We start from the raw sequence: 22,871 nt of genomic DNA on the forward strand, positions 1-22,871 counted from the left end.
GGAGAAAGTTGCAGGAGGGTCCTAAGGTAGCTCTGCACTCTCCACTCAGGGAGAGGACTAGGTGAGGCCACTGCGCTAGCTCTGTGAGTTGGGGCACCAGCACATAACCTTCGGTACACAGTGAAAACACCCCTGCAAAAAGGTAGAAATACTGAAAATGAAGAGGTAAAAACAACTTGTACTGAAAATAACTATGGTCAAAATGAAGAAAGCAAAAATATCTCAACATAAATATATGATAAAAAAACATACAATATATCAAAACATATATGGGCCTACCTTATGTACTTCCAGTGCTGAGCCTCTGGTAGGGGTGCATGGGGAGTCTTGCAGAGACACCCCTACCAGAGGCTCAGCTCTGTCCGCGCATAATGTTGGCTATCCTACATTTGATCTAAAATGTGGGATCCCTAATCAGGGTGCTCCCCCTCAGCAGCTGAGTTGCAATGTCATAACCCGATTACAGCAGAACATGGGTCTGCTGATCTATGCATTTGACTTGGAATCAGTCCTCCTCACATCATTGGTGTTGCGTGGCTGCACCCGGATGCATGTCTCATTACAGAACATTCACAAGAGTATAGCCCCTCCAACAGGAAGTACACCATATTGGTCAGTCATTTTGATCTGCATCATGTGACCTTAGGCAGGGCCTATGGTAGAGGTGTTAGCATGGTTCTGGGGACACTTTGATGCGAAGCAGCATCTGTGACCACTTCATCTATGTGACTATATCTGCAGCCCTCCACCGGGCTTTGCAGTGGTGATGAAAGGGCCGCCTCTCTCGTGTAAGAGCGCAGGTCCCCTTGCAAATGGCAGGCTTGCGTTCCGGTAGCACCATTACAGAGGTGCCGGTAGCACTGCATCTCTCACTGGGCGACAGGCATTGTAGAGGACCGGTGCGTATGAAAAGCGTGTCCTAATGGTCATTATTTTAATGATCATGCTTCATTAAGCACAAACCTGGCTCAACTAGGTGACGCGCGGCGCTGGGTATATTAAAAATGAATCCTATCAAGGATGTACAAAGAGAATTCATATTAACATTCTAAGTAAAACAACATAAAAAGGAAAAGCACAGCAATCACCTGAAATGCAAAGAGTCTTGGGCAATACGTTGCACATGATTTCATACTCCTAACTCTCAAAAATCACAATATGTTAGAAAGGGTTAAGAGAAGTAGTATTTACTTCAGGGGCTGACAATTCCAGAGCGACCAAGATAAAGCATTACTGGCAGCGAGTTCCCTGAACTAGGTGCAGGACAACATAAGAGCCACTTTTGAGTCCTTCCTTTATTGCTCTGAGGAGTTCCAGGCTCAGACGTCAATGCTCTGTGTCACGTGGGAAGCCCCTAGTCGGATATAACGGTTTACCTTGCATCAGGGCTTTAAATATACACCGAGCAGCTTACCTTGAAGACTATACATGCATCCAGAGGAAGCAGGATGAGCACGTTATGCAGCATGACCCGCGACCTTTGACTGCTGGAGGACACCACATAAATGGGCTGCGATTGACGCCGTCCAGCGGCAAATGCCTCTATGGCCCTCAATGCTTGCAATAAGTACGTGTTAGAATGCATTTTTGTTATCGGTGAAAGATTGAAAATCTTGCATTTGGTTGTTTGATGACAGAAAGAGGCGAACATACACAAAACGACCCATTTGTGTTTACCTCTGAAAGTTCACAGTAACCTCCTACTTTATGTGCACATACTCGAAGGTGCATTAACGTGGGTGGTTAAGGAGCTGGAACAAATGTCCTTCCCACAAATAATAACATAGCTGTTTAGGTGTGATAGAGAGCACGCCGACATGATGTTTCGCAGAAATGTTACTCAAGGTTCTTCTTGGAAGGTTTGAGTGTTTCAAATGGCGCCATGAACGTCGCCTTAAATGTCAAAGGCATAAGTCTCCGAGATGGCGCATTACCGCCCCCGCCCATACCGGACAACTCTGAGCAAAGATCACGAGCTGACGTTACCAGGAAGGTGGCCAATGCATGCATGCGTCATGCATGTAACCTTCTGTTAACTGACCAGAGATTCATCCTGAGCATGGCTTGTGAACCCCTGGGGAGAATGCCCCTCGGGGGCCTAGCTGGAGGCTGTCCTCCGTGCACAGATGGCAAATGCGTATGTGGACATAACACGATGTTTGAACATACATGATACACTATAGATCACAGTCATCAAGAGTTGCATTAGAACTGTGTTAGAAAAAGCACTTTGTATTTTTGATTGAGGTAGATGTACTCATGTTATGTGCTTCAGAATGCGTGCCTGTTTTTTTAACCCCTTATGTGCCAAGGACGAGTATGCTTGTCCTTTTTGCATAGATTTGCATAATAAGCGTGCATACCCTTAGAGGGAGAGGTTGGCTTTAAAGAGAGGCCCCACAATGACTGACTGCCTTCCTTGTGTGTGGCACACGGCTCTAGCCCCATTGCTATAGACGGTGTGTCTGGCTTCTGGATTTCCCAACATATAGCTTGTTTTCCATGTGCTATGCTGCACCTCTTGCAGAAATATATCCTGCCCCAATGTCCAAATGCAAAAATGATCCATTTAAGAAAACCCGGTACAGTGCTTGCCAAAAATGTGTGTGTGTGTGTGTGCGCGCGCGCGCAACCAGCACCCAGATTTTAGAGCAGTACCACAGGAGGCAAAAGAGTTATTGCCTACGGGGTGGCATGCCGCACCACGTGCTCCACAGACTGGTGCTGCAACCATGATTGGTGGAATAATTATGGCAATTCTGCGGCGCAGCCTGGCCAATTGTTTAGGGCCAAAGGTGGTGGATAACTAAAGAAAGCTGAATCTTTGAGACTGATGCCAGTAGAGCCAGCAGCTTGCAGGTATACAAGGAGCCGCCTTGAAAGGCACACTACATCTCAAAGTCATGCCACCTGAAGCTTCCACTGAGGGGGGGGGGGAAACACAGGGATTAAGTGCAGATGTGTGCTTGAACATGGGTTTCGGTAAGACTTAGGCCCTGCCTTCCCAGTTCTCCTCGAGCTTGCCACATCCGCTCCTATAAGCATGTGTCCGTTCTTTTACGCTCTAGTGCCACCCAACCCTATGGTTCAGTTAGCTTTGGGAGTTACATAGGCATTAGTAGCACTTGTATTGTATTTCCTTCACGGCTGTTGCACTCATATTTTTAGAGTGCGACAGTGGTCAAGGGGGATAAAATAAGAAGCTCTCTGCAGTAGCCAAAATGCATTTCATTGCCTTCCCCAATTTTGTTGATTTTAACCCAAATTCAGAGAGTGCCCTTCAAAATGTCCCAGAGCATACAACCTGGCAAGGGAATGGGAAGATACTTATGCTGAGGCCAGAATCCCTAACCTTGGTATAGGACAGGCCACAATATAGGTCCACAGCCCAGCTATCTAGACAGGGTTTCCTGGCATGTTTAACAATAAGGAACGATGGAGCCAGTCTGTGAACCTTAATATAGTGCTAGGGGGTTTACATGGCCTGTAACAGCCTGCTAGCCTGAGCTGGCAGGCCGAAGCAAAAGAAGGGAGTGGGGAAGGGGCAGCGCAGAAAAGGGTGACTGAGCGGGGAAAGGCAGCCGCAGCCCAGAGTGTGTAGGAGAAGGATGGAGCTTCCCTGGACGGTGGGTGTGCATTGTAGAATTCAGCCTGGTATTCTCGAGAATCTGATTGGCTGGCTCCCCGGAGCCGGGTGCTAATATGACATCACCACCTCTATGAAGGCTGGCTATCCCTGCCCTGATCGATACAGTACCTTGCACTGTACATCTACCACCATGCACGTACATGATGGTAGTAGAAACCCAATACCGCCATAGCTAGGGAAGGGATTGGAAAAAGGACACTCTCCAGCATGAGCAGCTCTGTGTCTATGCTGGTATTGAGTGGATTGAGAATCGCGCTGGTCCTGGAAGCAAGACTATGCAGACCAACAGAGGTTTGAAACCCGGATCTGGGCTTAGATACCAAACTCAGGTACAGTATTAGGCTTGTTATTAAAAAAAAAACATTAAATAAATAAATAAAAAATGGGAGGCATATTAGAGGAGACCATCTTGAAGAGACCTTCCATTGCACCCACAGCCAATAGAAAAGGCAGCAGAAGAGCACATAGCTTATTGAATGAAATGGAGAGCATAGGGGAGGTGAACCCCTCCATGACCCCTGCCCTGTTGCTCAAAACTCAGTAGAAACGATTCAGAAAGAAGCATGGCAACCTTTTTCCTCAAGCTCAATATCTACAGCAATACGGATCTATAGTGTCACAGTGCCACCTAGTGGCCCTTTCACTAATGCGAAAAATAGGTTTTAGGCTTGTAAAAGATTATTGCACTAACCCAAAATACATTCTACCTACAATAGCTTAACAAATATCTTTAAACGGCGGATACCCCCCAAACGCCCTCTTGGCTACCCCTGTAGCCTCTATTTCCCATTCCCATTTATACATTTTTTAAAACTTTACTTTAAGTATGATTTTTGAATCAATAAAAAGTACACCTGTAATTCGACATTTCCCCCTGCAATTCGATATTCAAACCTCGATTCGATTTTGTTTACCCTCTTTAATAAATAAATTAGTTATAATAACACCATCTATTAATGACTATTTTTTCCAGCAACGTAATCACTGGTCACCCTTGCGAGTGTGCTGAGTCTCAATGTCCCTCTTGTATCTGGCCTGCTGTCTACCCCTGCTGCAACATGTGCACCTCCTTAGGGAGGAAGGGGATGATTCTCATACCAGGCATAGACGAGATGCTCTTTATATCAGGAGCTAAGGAGTTCCAGTGTTGGGGGCCAGGAGGGTAAAAATAACGCAAGTGGCACAGAGTGGGGAGGAAGCTGTCAAGCTGAATGTGGTTTGCGATTAATGAGTGCAGGATGGAGAAGAGTGGGAGATAGAGTAGGCCTGATGAATGGCACTTTCTCATGGACAGTTTTAAAGACCAGCAGGAGGCATTTGAAGAGGTACTCTTTGCAAATAAAAAGCTAACATCCACAGCGGTGGTAAACAGAAATGTGTCATGACTACCGGAGGCTAAAGAGAGTGTGGGTGGAAAGGTTCAATACTTTTTCAAGGTGGGAAAAGAAGTAGGGAGACTCCCAAGAGCAGGCTGGAAAAGTTATCCTGATAACAAGAGATGAGATTCGAGATTTATTAGCACGAGAAGTGCGGTCTCAGATGCTTTGATGGTTTTACCAGGCAGCAAAACCAGTCTGCTGGAGAAGTCTATCCAAGATGGCTTAAGGATTGTGACCTCTGGCTGATTGTGTGAGATGATCTAGGACAAAGATAAAGGAGAGGGGCATGGGTGTGCCGTTAGTGACCAGGAGACAGAGTAATTTAATTTTGTAAGAGTTTAGCAGCAGGTCACATGCCCATCATTCACAGATGGTACTCATCAATTCTACAGGATGACTCTGAGGTGAAAGAGGGGGAGGACAAGAGGCTACGGGTATCATCAGCCAGGAGATTACTTCGGAAGCTAACGGGGAGATCAGTTTGCAAAGCAAAGGGATGGAAAGTGTGAAGAGGAGAGGACATAGGGCTGAGCCTTGAGGGGCGACAACCTGACAGATAAGGTACTAGTGTTCCAAGAGACGTAGATGGAGTGGTCACTCAGGAAGGAGGCAATTCAAGTAATTATAATGTATATAAAACCAAGATGTGAAAGAGCCAGTAGAAGAGAAATGTTAAAATTAGCAGTGTAATCCACATTGACGAGGCTCAGTGGTCCACTGACCTCCAATAGGTGGGGTAAGGCTGAAGTCCACACTGCCGAAAGCCTTGGAGTATTGGGGAAGGTAAAAGGAGACAGGCTGGTCGTTGGCAGCCAACTTGGCCAGGCAACTACCACCCTATATCTATCACGCTCTTCCTCAGAAACTCTTGGAGAAGATGGCTTTGCCCCAATTTACCTCACACAATGAACTTGTTGGTTGCCTCCACGACCACCAATCTGGATTCCGAGCATCCAGAGGCACGCAAACTGCTCTTCTGAACACCTGTGAGGAACTGTTTGCATCTCCGGATTCCAGCTCTCCAGCTGTCCTCATTGTACTTGACCTCTTGTCTGCCTTTGACACAGTTAGCCACTCCATCCTCATAAAATGGCACCATAATACCCTGGGGATCTCTGAGCCGGCACTGGATTGGCTGACCTTCTTTCCCAGTGACCATCCATCCCAGGTAATTCTGGGCACTTTCTCCTCCCCTACCTCTTTCTCCACCTGCGGTGTCCCCCAGGGCTCCAAACTCTCTTCCTGGCTCTTTAACACCTACCTTGCTCCACTAGCACACCTCATTTCCACTTTCTCTCCTAACTTCCAGGGTTACGCAGATGACAAACAACTCTTCTTCAAACTTCCTTCTGATCTTCTCCTTACCTCTTCCATCATTCCAGACTGCCTATCTGCCATCCAGCCCTAGTGCACTTCCAATGATCTCTGCCTTAACACCAGCAAGACTGAGCTCCTTCCTAATTGGACACTTGCTCGCTCTTCCTTTCCCTCACTCTGGCCATCTTCTATGGCCTCTCCCCCATCTCCTTCATCCGAAGCCAGAAACCTTGGAGTCATCTTTGACTCCTCCCCTTCCTTCCTCCCTCACATTCAGGACCTTGCCAAGAAGTCCCACTTTCAACTCTTCCTTCTCAAAGGAATTCTCCCTTTTCTCACTTTCCTCCAGAAACTCAATTTCTCCAGAGCTCTGGTTCTCTCTAGGCTAGACTACTGCAATAGCCTTTTCCTGAATCTACCCTCTTCCTCTCTACGACCCCTCCAGCTAATCCAGAATAGGGCAGCAAGACTTATCCTTGGCCTCAAGCCCAGGGACCTCATCTCTCCAACCCTAAAAACTCCCCCTCTGCATCATCCATAAGGCTGTGTGCAGCCGGGGTCCACGCTACCTACAACTTGCTCTTACTAAATGCTCTCCCTCTAGATCTTTACGCTCCTCTTGCACCATGTGTCTGTGTGTCAAGTGCTTCGCTAAACAGAGGGCTGGGGGCCGATCTCTTTCATCAGCGGGCTACCTCTTATAGAACATCCTCCTCCTTCCTCTCCATCTTAAACCAGATCTCCTCAAATTCCAGAAGCTCCTCAAGACTTTCCTTTCCACCTCCTCCTTCCCTTCCTTCCATCTGTGCTAATCCCACAATTGCTGAGATTGGTGAACAGGACCCTTATGTGTCCTCCTGGGCCCTAGCCTCCAACGCCCAAACACCTTGAGCCTCTGCCCACTGCCAGCACTTGCCACTGGCCTATGCCACCGTAGGCCTGCACTTACCTATTTATTGGAAGCTGACCTCTCCCTAGCACTCCCTCCACTGGGCACTTACATGTGCCACTCACTCACGAGCACAGGCATTCCTAGCACTTACCCCCCATTCCATCTTCCCCTCTCTTCTCTCTGCACTTGTACGTTCTGAATCCTCACAAGGCTTAGTAGGCCTGTATTTATCCTTCAGTGTTTTAACTCTTTTTAATCTCATGTTCCTTCCCTGTTGCCCTGCGAGCGCTTTGAAACACAATGTACTTAAGGTGTAAATGCACAATAAATAAAATAAATAAATACAATTGGCATCAGCCGTTAGTTTCCTTGAGATGAGGATAAAGGTGCCCACCTTGAATCAGGCTGGAAGGATCCCCAAATGAAAGGGCAAGATTAAGATGACAGGGCAAAAGGGGCAGGTTAGAAATAACAGTTTCTGAACTGTCTGAAGTGTGGAAGGGTGAGTGGGAACACATATATGGTAGATGAGAAGGACAAGAAACAGGTCAGCATGTGGGTATTGGGTGGTGAAAGAAGGAGGATGAGGAGGATGGAAGAGGTCAGTTAGTGTGTCATCTATTTTGAGGATTTTGGAGGCAAAGCAGTCAGCAGAAAGAGTGGAGAAGATAGTGTTCACAAGCGTTGCTTTGAGCGCGAGTGATAGCTTGTGAGGCAGGGACCATGCAGAATGTATGTTATGTGCACCTCCAAATGGCACCTGAACACAACATAAAACTACCCTGATCTTAACTAAACATATCAGCTAAGGGCACTAGTGTGCCCTGGTGTCTAAAACAAAACTCATAACAGGCTTCTTTCTCTGTGCTAACCTTAATTTATCTTCAAAAACAGAAGCCACATTCTCAGGGCCCCACCATTTGGGGAGTCTCTTCAACATGCCCCACCTCACACTCAGGATTGCATTGTGTAAATATTGTATATTGTGTAAATATTGCTCATCTCATGCCATATAGTGTGTCTAACACACAAGCCAGTCTCTGTGCAGTCCTCTTTCAATGTTCCATACCCCTCCTATTCCATGAGCTGCTCAATATACAATCCATTATACTGCACTCTCTAATGGAGCTGTAAGAGCTTCCAATGACATTTGATCTGGTGTTTCTGTACAAAGCACTTCACTATCTCTAACAATAACAGGCATAAATATCACCAGCACTCAATTTTACAACCCACAATTGATTTCTGTTGTTGTACTGAAGAAAACCTCAAAATTAAGACAATGGTCTCACCACACGTGTGTAGGTATGCGTAGGACTAATACTCCAAACGTAATTACAGATCCTGCCATTGGTAACTGTGGAATGTTCACCTGATTGTGCGTTGTGTTTAGTCCCCTTCCTGTAGCCCCAAAGGACTTCATGGGGAAATCGAAGAAATGCATCCGGAGGTAATTTCCCTGCTGGTAAATCCTGAATTTTTTGGGGAGGTCATACGCTCATACATGTGCTGAAGTATTACCTTCTTCTGGGTTTGCAACTCATAATCAGGAGGACTGGAAAACCTGGAGGCAAATCCATTAGCTCCAGTTTTCTTCAATTACTTCCATACAGTCACAGACAAGTCCATATAGAGAGATCGGCCATTTTGTCTTTAGCCACTGTTATCACGAAGCACATGGCGTTCCGGTTGTAGAAAAACAAAATGTGGTCCACATCCGCATCGCTTAATGAGTGCCAATAGGCTGAAACAATTGCGAACTGTTTAGACTGGGCACAGGCCAAGGTGTTCAATCAATTGATAAATACAGGATTTCCCTCGTCTTCATTGCTCCTGTATCTCCAAGCAGAGTGCGGAGATGGTGTACGCCCCGCTCGTCAAGTGTTTCCTAAAATGGTCTTTAGAAAATTCCCCCACTGAGAGTCATATGTCAAGATTAAACACCATGTTATGCTCCATTGCCCGCCGAAGTAGAAAAAACGCAGCTGCTGAATACATTTCTATAAATACTGATATGTGTGGCCTGTCCCAGCCTTTTCTCTGAAAGAATCAGACACAGAGTTCTGTCAAGTGCAAAACCACAGGCATTACGAAACAAAGGAAACACAACTCAAAGGAGTCAGATCTCCATGAAGCAAAGTAAAAATGTCATGACAGCTCCCAAACAAGGGAAAGGGACTCAGAAATAATTGTCTAAACAAAATGCCTTAGAAACCATTTTCATAAACAGGAAAAAGAAAAACGGAAAACCTCTGTCCACCTCGCTTAAAAACACAACAGCTGTTCTCCACGTGTTTGGGGGGATAATAGGGAACGCTCAGTCTCTAATGGTGTGCCATTCAGTACCCCATGCTATTCCTTTAGGGAAAGTTGTGTGTCGTCAGTGTGTTGTTGAACTGTGATGCCCAGGCAAACTGTCAGCCACGGGTACCAGGGCTTCCTTTCTCTTAAGATCATATTCTTTTCAATTTCCCTTTAATTAGCAGGTTTGCTCCTTTAGCTTTTTAAAGACGGGCTAGGGGATATCACAAAGTGAACACTAAAAAGAATGGCGGTCCGTAAGCAATGGGGATGAGCGTAGATTGCCGGCACTTTTGTATAAAAACGCGCTTGGTGCTCATCGGTAGGCAGTGAAAAAGTCGAAAACGTTGTTTTATTTTTTTATTTACATTTTTAGTTACATGTTTTTTTTGGGTTCCGCGAGTTAAAAAAAGGGGTAAAACAAACCCCCCATTTCGAACAAAAAGTAATTAAAAATAGACATTCGAATTTTTTGTTTTTGATTTTTTTTGTTGACATTATGACTTTCGACATAATGCCATTTGAATGTATCACTATAAACGGTGCTCGTCATCCAACCTCAGATCAAGAAGGGCTCTTGGGCGGGTCCATTTGCGGCAATCCCTTGGTGTGCTAGCAAAACAAAGCAGCAGGACTTCCTTGCTTACCCAGACTGTGCTCCTTGCTTATGTAATGCTTTTAGGGCCATATTCGTATTTGTTACATGGCCATTATTCTACGGCAGGGCAACCATGGCTATCTCTGTTATAGTTACGGAGGATCGTGCGCACACCAAGCATAAGCCTGTGCCATGGAGCAAGCCACCATGCCACAAGTTTGATCCACTGCGTGGCCAACCCAGGCCTGATTCCTCTATGTGGTTGATAAAACGAGTGCCATTAAAGTGGCCAAAAGGAACAGCTATTACGTCAGCGCCTACAGGTGGGGGGAATCTGTCATGAAACAGAAATAAACCCCTGATATTATAATTATTGTCCCTGATTCCAAATAATTCTGCCACTCCCTCGACAGCCCTTGCACGCCAGATCCGTCCATTGCCACTTCTTGACTACCGGCAAGTCTAGTTACTATGTCGGAAGGTGAGGCTTCACTTTTTTAAAGTATTTTTTTTATTGATTTTCATCCCAATAGAAAATAAACATCAAAGGTCGGCCATTGGTTACCCTATATAATACCTGCAGGCTATGGGCCAGATTCATAATGAGCAAATGCACTTGGGACCAGTTTTATCTCTTGTGCAATAGTGAACTGAGCAAATGGGTTTTGTCCCAACCCATATTATATAGGGTTTTTTTGCACAGGAAAAATAAACGAGGCAGTCAGATCATTGTAGCATAGTTGTGGCATCACATAAAACGAAACAGGTTTGGCCCCAGACAAATTCCACCCCAAAAAAGCATTCTGTTGATGCTTCCTTATTGCATCAACAGAAAAGAAAGTAGGTGTGTGTGCAAAGTTAAGTTATTAACCTTTATTCAAACTGTTATGCAATAGGCACCCAAATTAAACATGGGGCAAGCCTCTATTTCCAAGAAAACTGGCATCACAGAAATAAGAAAACATTTTCACTCTATTTTAAAGTTTGGATTGGGGCAACTCTCTTTCCCCCAACTCATATTCCACAAACAACAAACATTTGCTCAATTTGTAACATCAGTGCAAACGTTACATCATCAGAGTGTGCCCATCAGTGTTCATCTTTCTTCTTTCCTCCAACGGAAACCACACCTTGGAAAAGTCTTCTTTACCCTTCCTTCCTACGGAAGCCACATGTTGAAACGTACTTCTTTCTCCTTCTGTCCAGGGGAACCCAAATCTCTGAACTTCCTTCTTTCTCCTTCCCTCTATCAGAAGCCACATCTCGTAACATCCTTCTTTCTCTTTCCCTCCATTGGAATCCAGATCTCTGAACTTCCTTCTTTCTCCTTCCCTCTGTCGGAAGCCACATCTCAGAACCTCCTGCTTTCTCCTTCCCTCCATCAGAAGCCACATCTCGTAACTTCCTTCTTTCTCCTTCCCTTCATTGGAAGCCACATCTTGGAACTTCCTTCTTTTTCCTTCTCTCCATCGGAAGCCAGATCTCTGAACGTCCTTCTTTCTCCTTCCCTCTATCGAAAGCCACATCTCGTAACTTCCTTCTTTCTCCTTGCCTTCATCGGAAGCCACATCTCGTAACTTGTTTCTTTCTCCTTCCCTTCATCGGAAGCCACATCTCAGAACGTCCTTCTTTCTCCTCCCCTCTGTCGGAAGCCACATCTTGGAACTTCCTTCTTTTTCCTTCTCTCCATCGGATGCCAGATCCCTGAATGTCCTTCTTTCTCCTTCCCTCTATCGGAAGCCACATCTCGTAACTTGTTTCTTTCTCCTTGCCTTCATCGGAAGCCACATCTCAGAACTTCTCTCTTTCTCCTTCCCTCTGTCGGAAGTCAAATCTTGGAACTTCCTTCTTTTTCCTTCTTTCCATTGGAAGCCAGATCTCTGAACTTCCTTCTTTCTCCTTCCCTCTGTCGGAAGCCACATCTTGGAACTTGCTTCTTTTTCCTTCTCTCCATCGGAAGCCAGATCTCTGAACTTCCTGCTTTCTACTTCCCTCTGTCGGGAGGCACATCTCGGAACTTCCTTCTTTCTCCATCCCTCCATCAGAAGCCACATCCCATGAAATTAATTACAATCTCTTTGACATTAGGCCACGTTTTTACACATTTGATTTACAGGGCGTATATTCGTCAATGAAATTAAGTGATGGGTTCTACCAATAGATGTGTTTATTGTTTCGATGATGTAATAGATTTTGAAAAAAAGCGTTCTGAAAAATGTTGATCTAATTTGGCCCTGTTCTTTTTATTAAACCTACCACTTCTTTTCATTCCATTCTCCACCACATCTTACCTCTTCTACTTCTACCATCTACTCCAATAGCTTTCTTAAATCTGTTTTTGCTTTTTTGTGTCTGTCATTTATCAAGACATATTATTGCATTATGCCATCTTTATATGACTGTACACCTCTTTATATATTGGAGATATGCCTGAATTTCTTTGCACATGTCATATATGTGGCTTTTTGGGACATCTGATGAGGGCTATTCTCTGGAGTTCTTCTGTCCTTCAATGCATTGCTTTGACAAAATGTGGGCAGCTTCTTTGTCAATGATGTGGCAAGGGAAATTCCTGCATGCCCAAATGGAATGCTTACTGTACTTGGCCCAGGTAATCCCTCAATGTTTTCTGAAAGGGGCTTAACGAACCTCCTTCCAGCATATATCGATGAAGTCTCAGGTTTTAGTGTACTTGTAATAAACACTACTCACTTCAGCTCTTTAATGGATTGAGACCTATGACAGGTCACTTTCTAGAATTGTTTTCGGAGAAGATTGGAGTAGACCATATATCCTTTTCCAAAACAGTGTGCATGTGCTCTGTTTCCTCAATATTTATTCCTAGAACCAAAATGTTAGACATACACAATGTCACTGATCATTCTGTTAGCTATGAAGTTAATACTGTTGAATTTGTTTTTCCACATTTCTTTGCAAAGCAAACTATCCTATTTGCTTTACCAGTTAAAATTCTATTGGCCTACTAAGCAGTCTAGAACCATGCTTTCACAAAAAAGTCGATAATGCCTAGCTAGTCTTTAAAACCCCATTAAATCTATTAACCAAAGCAGGCGTTAGTACCTGCCTCGCAACCATCAACAAACAAATTAAGGAGTTGACTGTGTATTCCATCTTACAAACGTATCCGTTTTAAGAGTACATCAATGTTCACATTGAGAAGTTGGTTTATGTGTATTTGGTGTTATCGTATCGTTGTTAATTTATTTGTATAAGCCATGCTGTTAATGCCTGACTACCTTCTTACGCCCAACTGGCTTATCCATTAGACACTGAAACACACTTGCTACAGACACCAACCCAGAAGGCCTACACCTGCACCGAAATAAACCAAATGGTGTTCTAAATTGCGTAAGATCCATTGATACTGGATGTAGACATATCTGGTGATATGCAGACCTCAGGTCCAATATGGAAAACAATCTTGCATCGGATATTTCTGATATTAATTCATTAATCTTTGGAAGTGGAAATCTCTCAACTATAGCAATCTTGTTTGGTGCTCAGTGATCTGTACATAGCCTAAATACGTCATTGTTCTTCCACACAACTACAATGGGGCTAATCCACTAATCCACTCAGACGCTTCCCCCAACTCAATGATGCCCTCACCAACCAATATTTTAAACTCTTCTACTTCTGCTATTAGGGCCAATGGAATAGTCCAGCCGGTAGCCACTACTGGAACAGCTCCACCTTTCAACTTGATAAAATAAATAAAGCCCTTCAGACATCTAGGTATTCTTTAAGTCTTCAGGATACCAATTGGCTATGTCTCCTACTCCATGTTTCAGTGCATTATGTGTACAATAGAGAGAATCTAATCTGGGTGTTGAGAAATCAGTTTGATTTCTACATGAGCTTCTGCATCCCATGATAACAAGTCTCCTCCTTTCTTCATGACATGAATCACACCTTCAACTTCCTGATCTATGAACTGCAGGTTAGCTTCAAACTCACCTATGATCTTTATAGGAACTTCCTCATACGCATTAGCAATCTAGGGACGTCATTTAGGGGTCGCCAGAGGTCGCAACTGCGACCTCTGAGGTTTCCCTTGCGACCTCTGTGGTCTCCCTTGCGACCTCTAAAATAAAATAAAAACCCCCAAAAAACCCTTTTTTTCCTTTTTTTTTAATTGCAAGCTCCTGCGCTGTGGCCAGCACCATGTGGCTTTTTGGTTCTGGAGTGGCTGGCTTTCTTGTGCAGGCCTCTTAAAAAAAAAATAAGAACAATAGGAACCTGAGTGACACAGGTCTAACACTTTCAGCACTAACCGTAAATCAGAAAGAATAGGAATACCAATAATGTGTCTTTCTGAAATTCTATACAATAATTGCTAGACTCATTAAGGGTTTATTTCAGGCACACTTCAGGGGGTGAGTCACTGATTTAGTCTGTTCTTAAACACCTCAACTCAGCCTTTCATCCTTCTGAGGTCGAGAGTACCAACACAGGTTGGGTGATATTGGGTGTATATTTTTTCTATATAAAGCGCTTAAGCGCAAGTGCTATATAATAACACATCATTATCATTTGGTCATGGAGGTCTGCTTGCATTCACAGTCATTTGTTAATATGGGCCTATCCACACTGATCTTAATGATACATATGGCGATCCATTCTTGTATGAAATGTACATCACATTATAGTGATATCGTAACCATATTTTTCGTAGTGTACAATGCTATGTGATGCCACTTCCTCTTTTGTCAATAGTTGAAAGGTCGTGTTCCATCGCTTCCCGCGATATCATTTCGGGGTGGGGTCAAATGACATCACTTCCTGTGATGTCATCAGGGGGTCAAGGGTCGTGTGATGTCACTTCCGCTACCCCTGGCATTTTGGTGAAATGATGTCCCTAAATCTATGTAGTTTCTTGGAGCGTACAACAGTTCAATTTCGCCTTCCACGTGTTCACATTGACCAGTGAGTGATCTGCTCCACTGTCTTTTAACATCTCAATTCCCACTCCTCCAAAATTAACCATTGAACGTGCCTTGGATTTCTTAGGTTTGGCATTATCTGCACTGACTGTAAAATCTTCATCAATCTCTAAACTAGTATCAAGAGCGTGATTCCACTCAATGATGTGACCTCGTAAACGGTCTTAATGTTATTAGACCACTGTTAGCAGCATCTCACTAAACAACCCTTTCGTCCACACCCCCTACAGGTTTTGTTTATAGCAAAGCGTTTTTTATCATAGGAAAGATGTTCTAGAATGCCACACTGGTAGTACCTTTTTTTCACTTACAAAATGTTGTTTCCATTTTACTATTTTAGTTAGCTTCATTGTCAATTATTTTCTTGACTTCGGTTCTGGACATCTATCTATTGCCTTTGTAATTCTTGTCTACCACATTGGCTTCTCCTGCTATCCTGTTAGCTTCTATATCCAATTCTTGAATGCAGCTCTCCATATGTTCTACTATCTTCTCCACTTCAACTGTTCTTTCTAAGCTTAAATCCCCTTCTCGCCAAAGTGCCTCCCTCACTTTGCGGTTGGCACAACTGATCACTGATAATCGCTCAAGTGTCCTTTTTGCAATGTCCAAAGTCACACCTAGATTGCTAACCCTCGAGGGGCTGAAATTAATTCTTCTTTTGATTCACCCTCCTTTTGCTCTCTTGTTGCAAAATGATTCCTGGCAAGGATTTACCAAATGCATTGAGACCTTTCCTTTATATATGTGTCAGTTTAGGCAGCACATCCTTTCCGTCGTGAGCTAGATTGGCACCATAGACACCATGTATGTACCACAAATATCTTTTTTCCAATCATGCCATGTAATTTCTGTTTCACCAGCCATTTGAACAAATAGTGCTGGCCCAGTATGTTAGCCATTGTTCCTGTATAATTACCTCCTGTTATAATTAACACCCATTCCAGTTTTCAGTTTGGTTGTAGTACTGCACACTTTGGCCCTCATTATAAGTTTCCCAGTATCCCACCAGTAATTCCGGCGGGAAACCAGGAAACGGACCTACCATTACCGGCACTTGATTTCCCAGTAATTCTTGCATCGGGGATTGCAGGTATTTTTGCACCGTAATACCGCTTACAGAAATACCAGCCAGTAGGGGCCTGATTTACCGCCACCTCTTGAATGGAGTAAGTCAGTGAACCCTCACCAGCAAACTTGTAGTTTTGCGGTGCCTGAAAAGTGGTAGTCACAGAATACCACCACTTTTCTCACCGTGCTTGTTTATCAAGTGGCCATTCTCATTCCGACTCTTGTTTAGCGTCTCCGTTGGGAAGCATCTTTATGCTGCAGCATTGTAGAACTAAACACCTCCTTACTCGCTTCCTTACTTTCAGTGCAACCACATTCAATCCAATGTTTTGTTAGCATCTCTGCTGCCAAGCGTCCTTTACACTAAGTGTCTTTGCGTGGTCCTGATGCTCAGTGTCTCCCTTGCCGTAGAACCTTTATGCTAAGGATCCGTGCGTGGGCATTACCCTCTCAACTGCCCTTGCGAGCTCACCCACCTTAGTTAACCGTCTCTCGGCAGCCCCCTCCTCCCTGCATCATAACACAGCCTCTTTCTGTCCATTTTTCTTGCTTGTTACTACAGTCGCCCTTGTCAAGTATGACTCGCGCTCACCTCGTTGTTCTCGATGAATCTTCATTACATGCCCATGACCAATGCCACAGTCGCCATCCGGCTGAACATCTGCACAGTGACTTCAGTTCCCAAGAGCCTCAGCCGTCCTTGGGCTGTCTTTCTAGCTCCTTGTCACCAGTATTAGTACTCCATCTCTGCACTTGTAAGTAAACACTTTTTCTTTTAAGATACACCCTTGACAGCCCCACAGGGCAAGCCATCTTTGTCTCAGCCTAACCGTCCTCCTCCAGCCCTCTCCATTCTGGAACTTCCACTTCCAACATTCCACGTTCTTCCGTCTCAACATTCTTTGCGTTTGTACTAGATTGACATATGCATATACATTACCGGTTCTACGTTATTTTGCCACAGGATTTTTCGTCTCGGGACTTTTCATCAACTCATTGTTTTTTTTTGGGGGGGGGTTACCCCCCGAAATCCCCTTTTATTTTATAATTATTCCCACTCACCCACAAATATTTATTTAATTTTTAGACCCCCCCGCCAAAAAAAAAAACGTGATTTTTTTTTCGATACAAAAATGGCGATGAAAAGTCCTGCGACGAAAAATCCTGCGGCAAAAGAACTGTATACCATATTAACAATAATGTGATCATACCAATTAAACATAAACCAACTTGTCAATGTAAACATGGATGTACTTTTAAAACGGATATGTCTATAAGATGCAACAGTGTGCTTTAGCCACTAAAAAAATAAACTACCGCTGGGAGGCTCATAAAACGGCATGGACTCCACCATCGCTCAGCCTAAGGCAGGAAGCTGAAACATTAGGCTCACCAAGGGTTTTGGCCTACAAGTCCCATCAGTCCAAGCCAGCACAGTCAGTGCTGAGGGATCAAGGGATTTATAGTCCAATAGCTTTGGAGAGGCGTTGGGTGGATACCCCTCAGTCTAATGTGAAGTCCCCGGCAATGCAATCTGATCGAAAAACCAACATGGGAAAGCAAACAATCCAAACTTCTCAAATCTAGCATACTATTAGTAACTGCAAACATCTTCTGAATGAAAAAGAAAGAGCCCCACCATAGCAAGGAAAATCAGGGCAGTAACATTAAACTACAGAAATATTCTTTAACTAGTTGATCCACCACCGCACAAAGCTCTATTAGCTAGAGCATTCCCGGTCTGGCCTTGTATCTCCGACCTCACCATTTACACTGGTCTAGTCTGAGATCGCGTCAAAGCTGCTCTCACAATGCACCACCCTGTGAATGGGCATATATCGAACTATTATTATTATTATTATTATTATTATTATTATTATCTCCAAGAAATTAACACATCATGTGTCCCAGCGTGCAACATCACGTTGGTGTCCTCAACCAGAGTAGTAACTGCACCACAGGCATTGCTAGGGTGGGGCTAAAGGGGCTATAGACCGAGGTCTTTTGGTTGTAGCCCTGGATAGAAGTTCAAGGGCAACAACCAAAAGGCTAGCTAGCCTGAGTCCTGACCGTCGTGACATTAGCGTAGCCCCGGATCTTTTGCAGACCTAGAAACACCTCTGATGTAGTAAAGCAATGGCTGGAGGATTTCTGGACCAAAGTCATTTGGAGGTCATCCCTCCCATTACAAGGCCCACCCACACCTATGGAGATTTTGAATTCTGGAAATTTTCCATAGCTTGCCAACATCTCCAACCGACATTCTGGCACTCTGAAGGGTTCAAGAAGGCCTTTGGATTTTGGAGTGATCTATTCACAAATCCTGCCAAACACTTACCGAACCATTTGCCCATAGTGAGTAACTCTACAAAGCGACCTCACTGAATTGGGATTACAGGACTACTCATGTATGCATTCTGTGTGGTATGGGCACACTTGAACAACATTTATTTCAGAATTATGGAAAAAAAGCAGAGAGCGAGAAATGGGGCTGATGGTCAAAATGGAGGTACTGATCAGAAAATATCTAGGGGTTCAAGAGAGAGCTGGAGGCTGGATCTCCTACAGAGAATACCCTCAGCGCCCCAGTCAAGTGCCACATCTTGCTCTCAAGCACATGAAAAGTGGCATCACATTCCAGATCCTTATGGCGCAATTTTCACACTAAACATATTCATACATCTAATATTTAAAAAAAGTTTTTGAATGTGGTGTGCCTGGCTTGTTGTTTAACTTGTTGTTGAAACGTGTTGCTGAACGATGCAAGCGGTGGAGTAACTTCGCCGAAAATGTTGGGTGGGACATAACATCTAAGTGATAGGGGGCCCTGCCAAATGAGTGGGACAAAATGGTATGTCAACAAAGTTGGGGAGGACAAACACCGGTGTCCCCTCCTAAAATTACGCCCATGTTACGTCCATGGATGCAAGGCCTTGTCCTTTCAAGTGATGATGGCTACAACCAACTCTGTGTAGTCATCGCTAAAATCAATCTCCAATCCCTGCAAGTTTTAAAGAGGAAATGTGCTTAGCTTGTAGCAAGTATGGTTGCATCTCCTTTACTTTCCAAATCAAACATCGCGTTCAATGAAGACATCTCAGCATTCTTCGCAGATTATTCCAAGTGATACGGGAGCTAAAAATCTGTACCCTCTGCCCAAATGTGATCCACGCGAAAACCCACATCCAGCTACTAGTGGTCGGTAGAGACATCAAACTAACTGAGTAGGTCAAGGCAGTGCCTGTCAACTGTGCAATGCACTTCCGCCACTGGCAGAAACCACTTACAACCTGCAGCCATTTTAAAAAGTGCTCGGCAACAACTTCCACACACTCTTCAAAACTCCCATAATCTCCTTCACTTTTATCAATGCCAGTCCATTTGAGGTTGCCAAATTCAACTCTCGTTATGTGCGAGACCTGTTCATCACAACCTCAACTCTCCTAATCTGCAAAACCTTCTCATCACAACTTATTTGACATAGTTATTTATTTATTAATTTGTTTATTTCCATTTTTGTAACGCGCCATGTCGCCTGTAGACCTCAGAGCGCGCATACCGCAACATCGGTGCTCACCGTCACTTTATATGCTGAAATTGTGCATTCCGAGACTAACCATAAGGGTTCACGTTCATGCTGCACAGTGGGGCAATAGTGATACATTGTAATAGCTCCATACTAGTTAATGGATGAAAACATGGATTAAACATTATGTAGATGTATACAATACGGACAATTAGGGACTATGTTCCTCATTATGAGTTTGGTAGTAATTTGGTAGTTAATTTGGAATTACCACTAAAATCAGTGATCTTTGCCGACACTCTGTCCCATAGACTTACCAGGGGATCACGAGTGGTGGCACAGCAGTGTTGGTCGCTACTTTTGGAGTCCATAGACTCCATGGGGAACATTTTTGGGAATTACCATGCGCAGTAATTCCACTGTGGTAATTCTGAGGATTTTTGGCACTAAGACGGTTGATTTACATCCAGCTCTTTGCTGGAGCAACAACCTCCAACTCATCGCCAAAGCTCACAGAGCAGCTGTGTGGTTATGTGGCAGTAAAGTGGCTGTATTGGAATTACTGCCACTTTGTTGCCACTTTTTTCAGCACTTCTGCACTCGTAAAGAGTGCTATGTCTTGTAAGGAGCCGGGTAGAATGACACACTTGACATCATCCACTCTATTGCGCGTCTTCATGTGCTGTCTTCACTAAGATTGCTTCTTGGCCACAGAGCGCATAGGTGAATGATGTCATGACTGTGAAGCGTGAGAAGTCTGGTATTAGCATAATTGACCTAAAAACATTTGACCTAAAACATTTGATCAAATTGTTTTGACCTTTTTTCAGTCACATTTAATTAAATATATATATGGGGGTGGGTAACAGTATAGATTAGGTTGAGGGAAAGTGGAGCAGTTGCGGCTCGTCTCCCCCCACATTTTAAACCAAAATTAAGGTCAAATAAATTTGATCTAATGTGATTAGGTCAAATGTTTTAGGTCAAATAGACCCAAACCAAAAGTCTTATAATGATCTTGTATAGTTCCTGGCAGATCAGGCATATTGTGATTGTTTTATCTTGCTTATGTTAGTTGTAAACATACATAAAGCAAATCATAAATGGTACATCAAATAATTTAAAATATGTTAAAGTGTGGTTTTATAGTGCGAAGGTTTATTTAAACCATTAGCACTTAAATAAAAAAAACACATCAAATAATGCTATTTATTTGCAAACTTATATAAGGTCTAATCTCCTGGATGCATTATGCACCTTCAGATGACACTGGTGGAACATTGGCATAAACTGGGTTTACAAAGTGTAATAGTGTAGCTTAATTGCGCGTGTATGCAGGCTATAACATAAGCTATTGGCCCTCACCCGGATCAACAGATTGGGGTGCATTATCTGGTTAAGGAATACTACTTGGCAAGACTTGGACAGCTCCAAGGTCAATAATGGTAATTATGCATGAATTGCATCCATACACTCTCTATTGTACCTCTCTGCCCTCTAACATCATCCCCTTTCATTGTCAGTGCTCTGAATAAACTCTGTTTTGAGAGAGTTACTGAAGGTTTATACAAGTGGTTGTAGAATTTATACAAGTGGTTGTAGACAGCTTCTTGATCAATATCATTCTATGACAAGACTGGAGGCGAGCATTATGCTTCAACTTCTTTTATTACTACTCCTCAGCAGTTTCAACAAACTAATAACAAAACTCTGTATGAAAAATGTCCAAGTGACTTTTCTTTTCTAAGAACTACAATCCCCATAGTCTCTGTAGTCCATCTCCATCCATGCTCAGCTATGACCACTTCCCTGAGCTCCTCCTCTTCTTTTACTGCTCTTCAAGCAGATAAGTACCAAAATCTTTATCTCCATGTAAATGAGAAGTGTGTGATAGTTTAACACATGTAAGAGCTATAGATTTACTGTAATATTCTTAGACAGCTTAGATATTTGTAGGTAGACCATAGATTAGAAGCGCTACAGCTAACGCTGTGTATGTAATTCAAGTGTATTCGTTTTTACGAGCTACGCGTGTAATCAATTTACTGCATAGGTCGCGATCGCTAATTAATCAATTATCAAGTGATTAGCAGCCTCCGCGGAGCGCACACCCCATGCCGCATAACCCTCACCCCAGGGGTGGCTGGGCGCCCACGGGGCTTTTCGAAACCCTCGTAAGAGGGAGGAAGATCGCCGGCGCTCTCCGGGCCCCATTCTTGTGGGGGCGGAGTCGAGGCAAAGAGTGCCTGATCTCCATGTCACATTCACACTACGACACGGAGAAACAAAGGAGCCAGGCCCGGCAGTGAACACTCCCACGCTGGGATTAAAGCGAAGGAACGGGAGTTGGATGATCTGTATGAAGTTTTATTGACCAGCATATCATTCTATTTTCTATGCACCAACGCTCGCCACTCAGGAGAGCACACAGAGCAGCAATCAGCAGAGCGTGCACACGGAGGCACTAAAGGTCGTGCTGTAATCTATCTGAGGCAATTCGCTCCTCGGGTGACACGCTGCCCTATATAAGGTGATTTGAATAATAGCCCATCACAGGCTTTGAAGATCATACAGAGTCCAGTGCAGCCACATAGATGCCATAAAAAAAGTAAAAAGAAATATTGACATTCATATTAAGCTTAAAGAACAGATATAAAGACAGTGAGATCCTCACAAAGGCATTAATTAGAACATCCACCTAGTGAAGTGGGCATGCACAGACCTGCATCAGGTATTAAGGCACACAGCAACCTCCCAAAAATATGTCGGAATTTGAATGGAGTGAAGAGGAGCAGTCTTTGGACTTAGCTTCCAGCTTCAAGGAGGTGCTGAGTAACTCACTGGTGGATGCTGTGGCTCAAAGGGATTAAGCCACTGCAAGAAAGGCTGGACACCCTAGAAGCAATCCTACATCAGCCCAGAGATAGCACCATAAGGCCTGAGCACACGCCCACAGAATCCTCTGAATCAGGGTTTAAGGGAAGTACTAAGGCCCGAAAGAGGAAAGCCTCTTGTGACCCCCAGGGCCCATCGGATGGGGCGAAAGAAAAGGCCCCAGAGGTTGTCGACGCCTTTGCAAAGCTCAGGGAAGCATACTTAAAGCATTATGCAGTGCCGAGCCTCACGACCCCCAATCCAGGGAAAGAAATAGGTGGAGATGATGACCCAGGCTCA

The 22,871-nt window shown here is 44.0% G+C and overlaps 1 protein-coding gene across 2 annotated transcripts in view; it reads left to right on the plus strand.

The window, feature by feature from the left end:
• NALCN (sodium leak channel, non-selective) overlaps window positions 1-22,871 on the plus strand; it is a 3,431,684-nt gene that overhangs the window by 2,883,462 nt on the left and 525,351 nt on the right. The gene's annotated exons all lie outside the window — the stretch shown is intronic.

The sequence above is a fragment of the Ambystoma mexicanum genome, chromosome 7p (genome assembly GCF_040938575.1).
Source record: "Ambystoma mexicanum isolate Mex_15411 chromosome 7p, UKY_AmexF1_1, whole genome shotgun sequence".
Classification (NCBI taxonomy): domain Eukaryota; kingdom Metazoa; phylum Chordata; class Amphibia; order Caudata; family Ambystomatidae; genus Ambystoma; species Ambystoma mexicanum.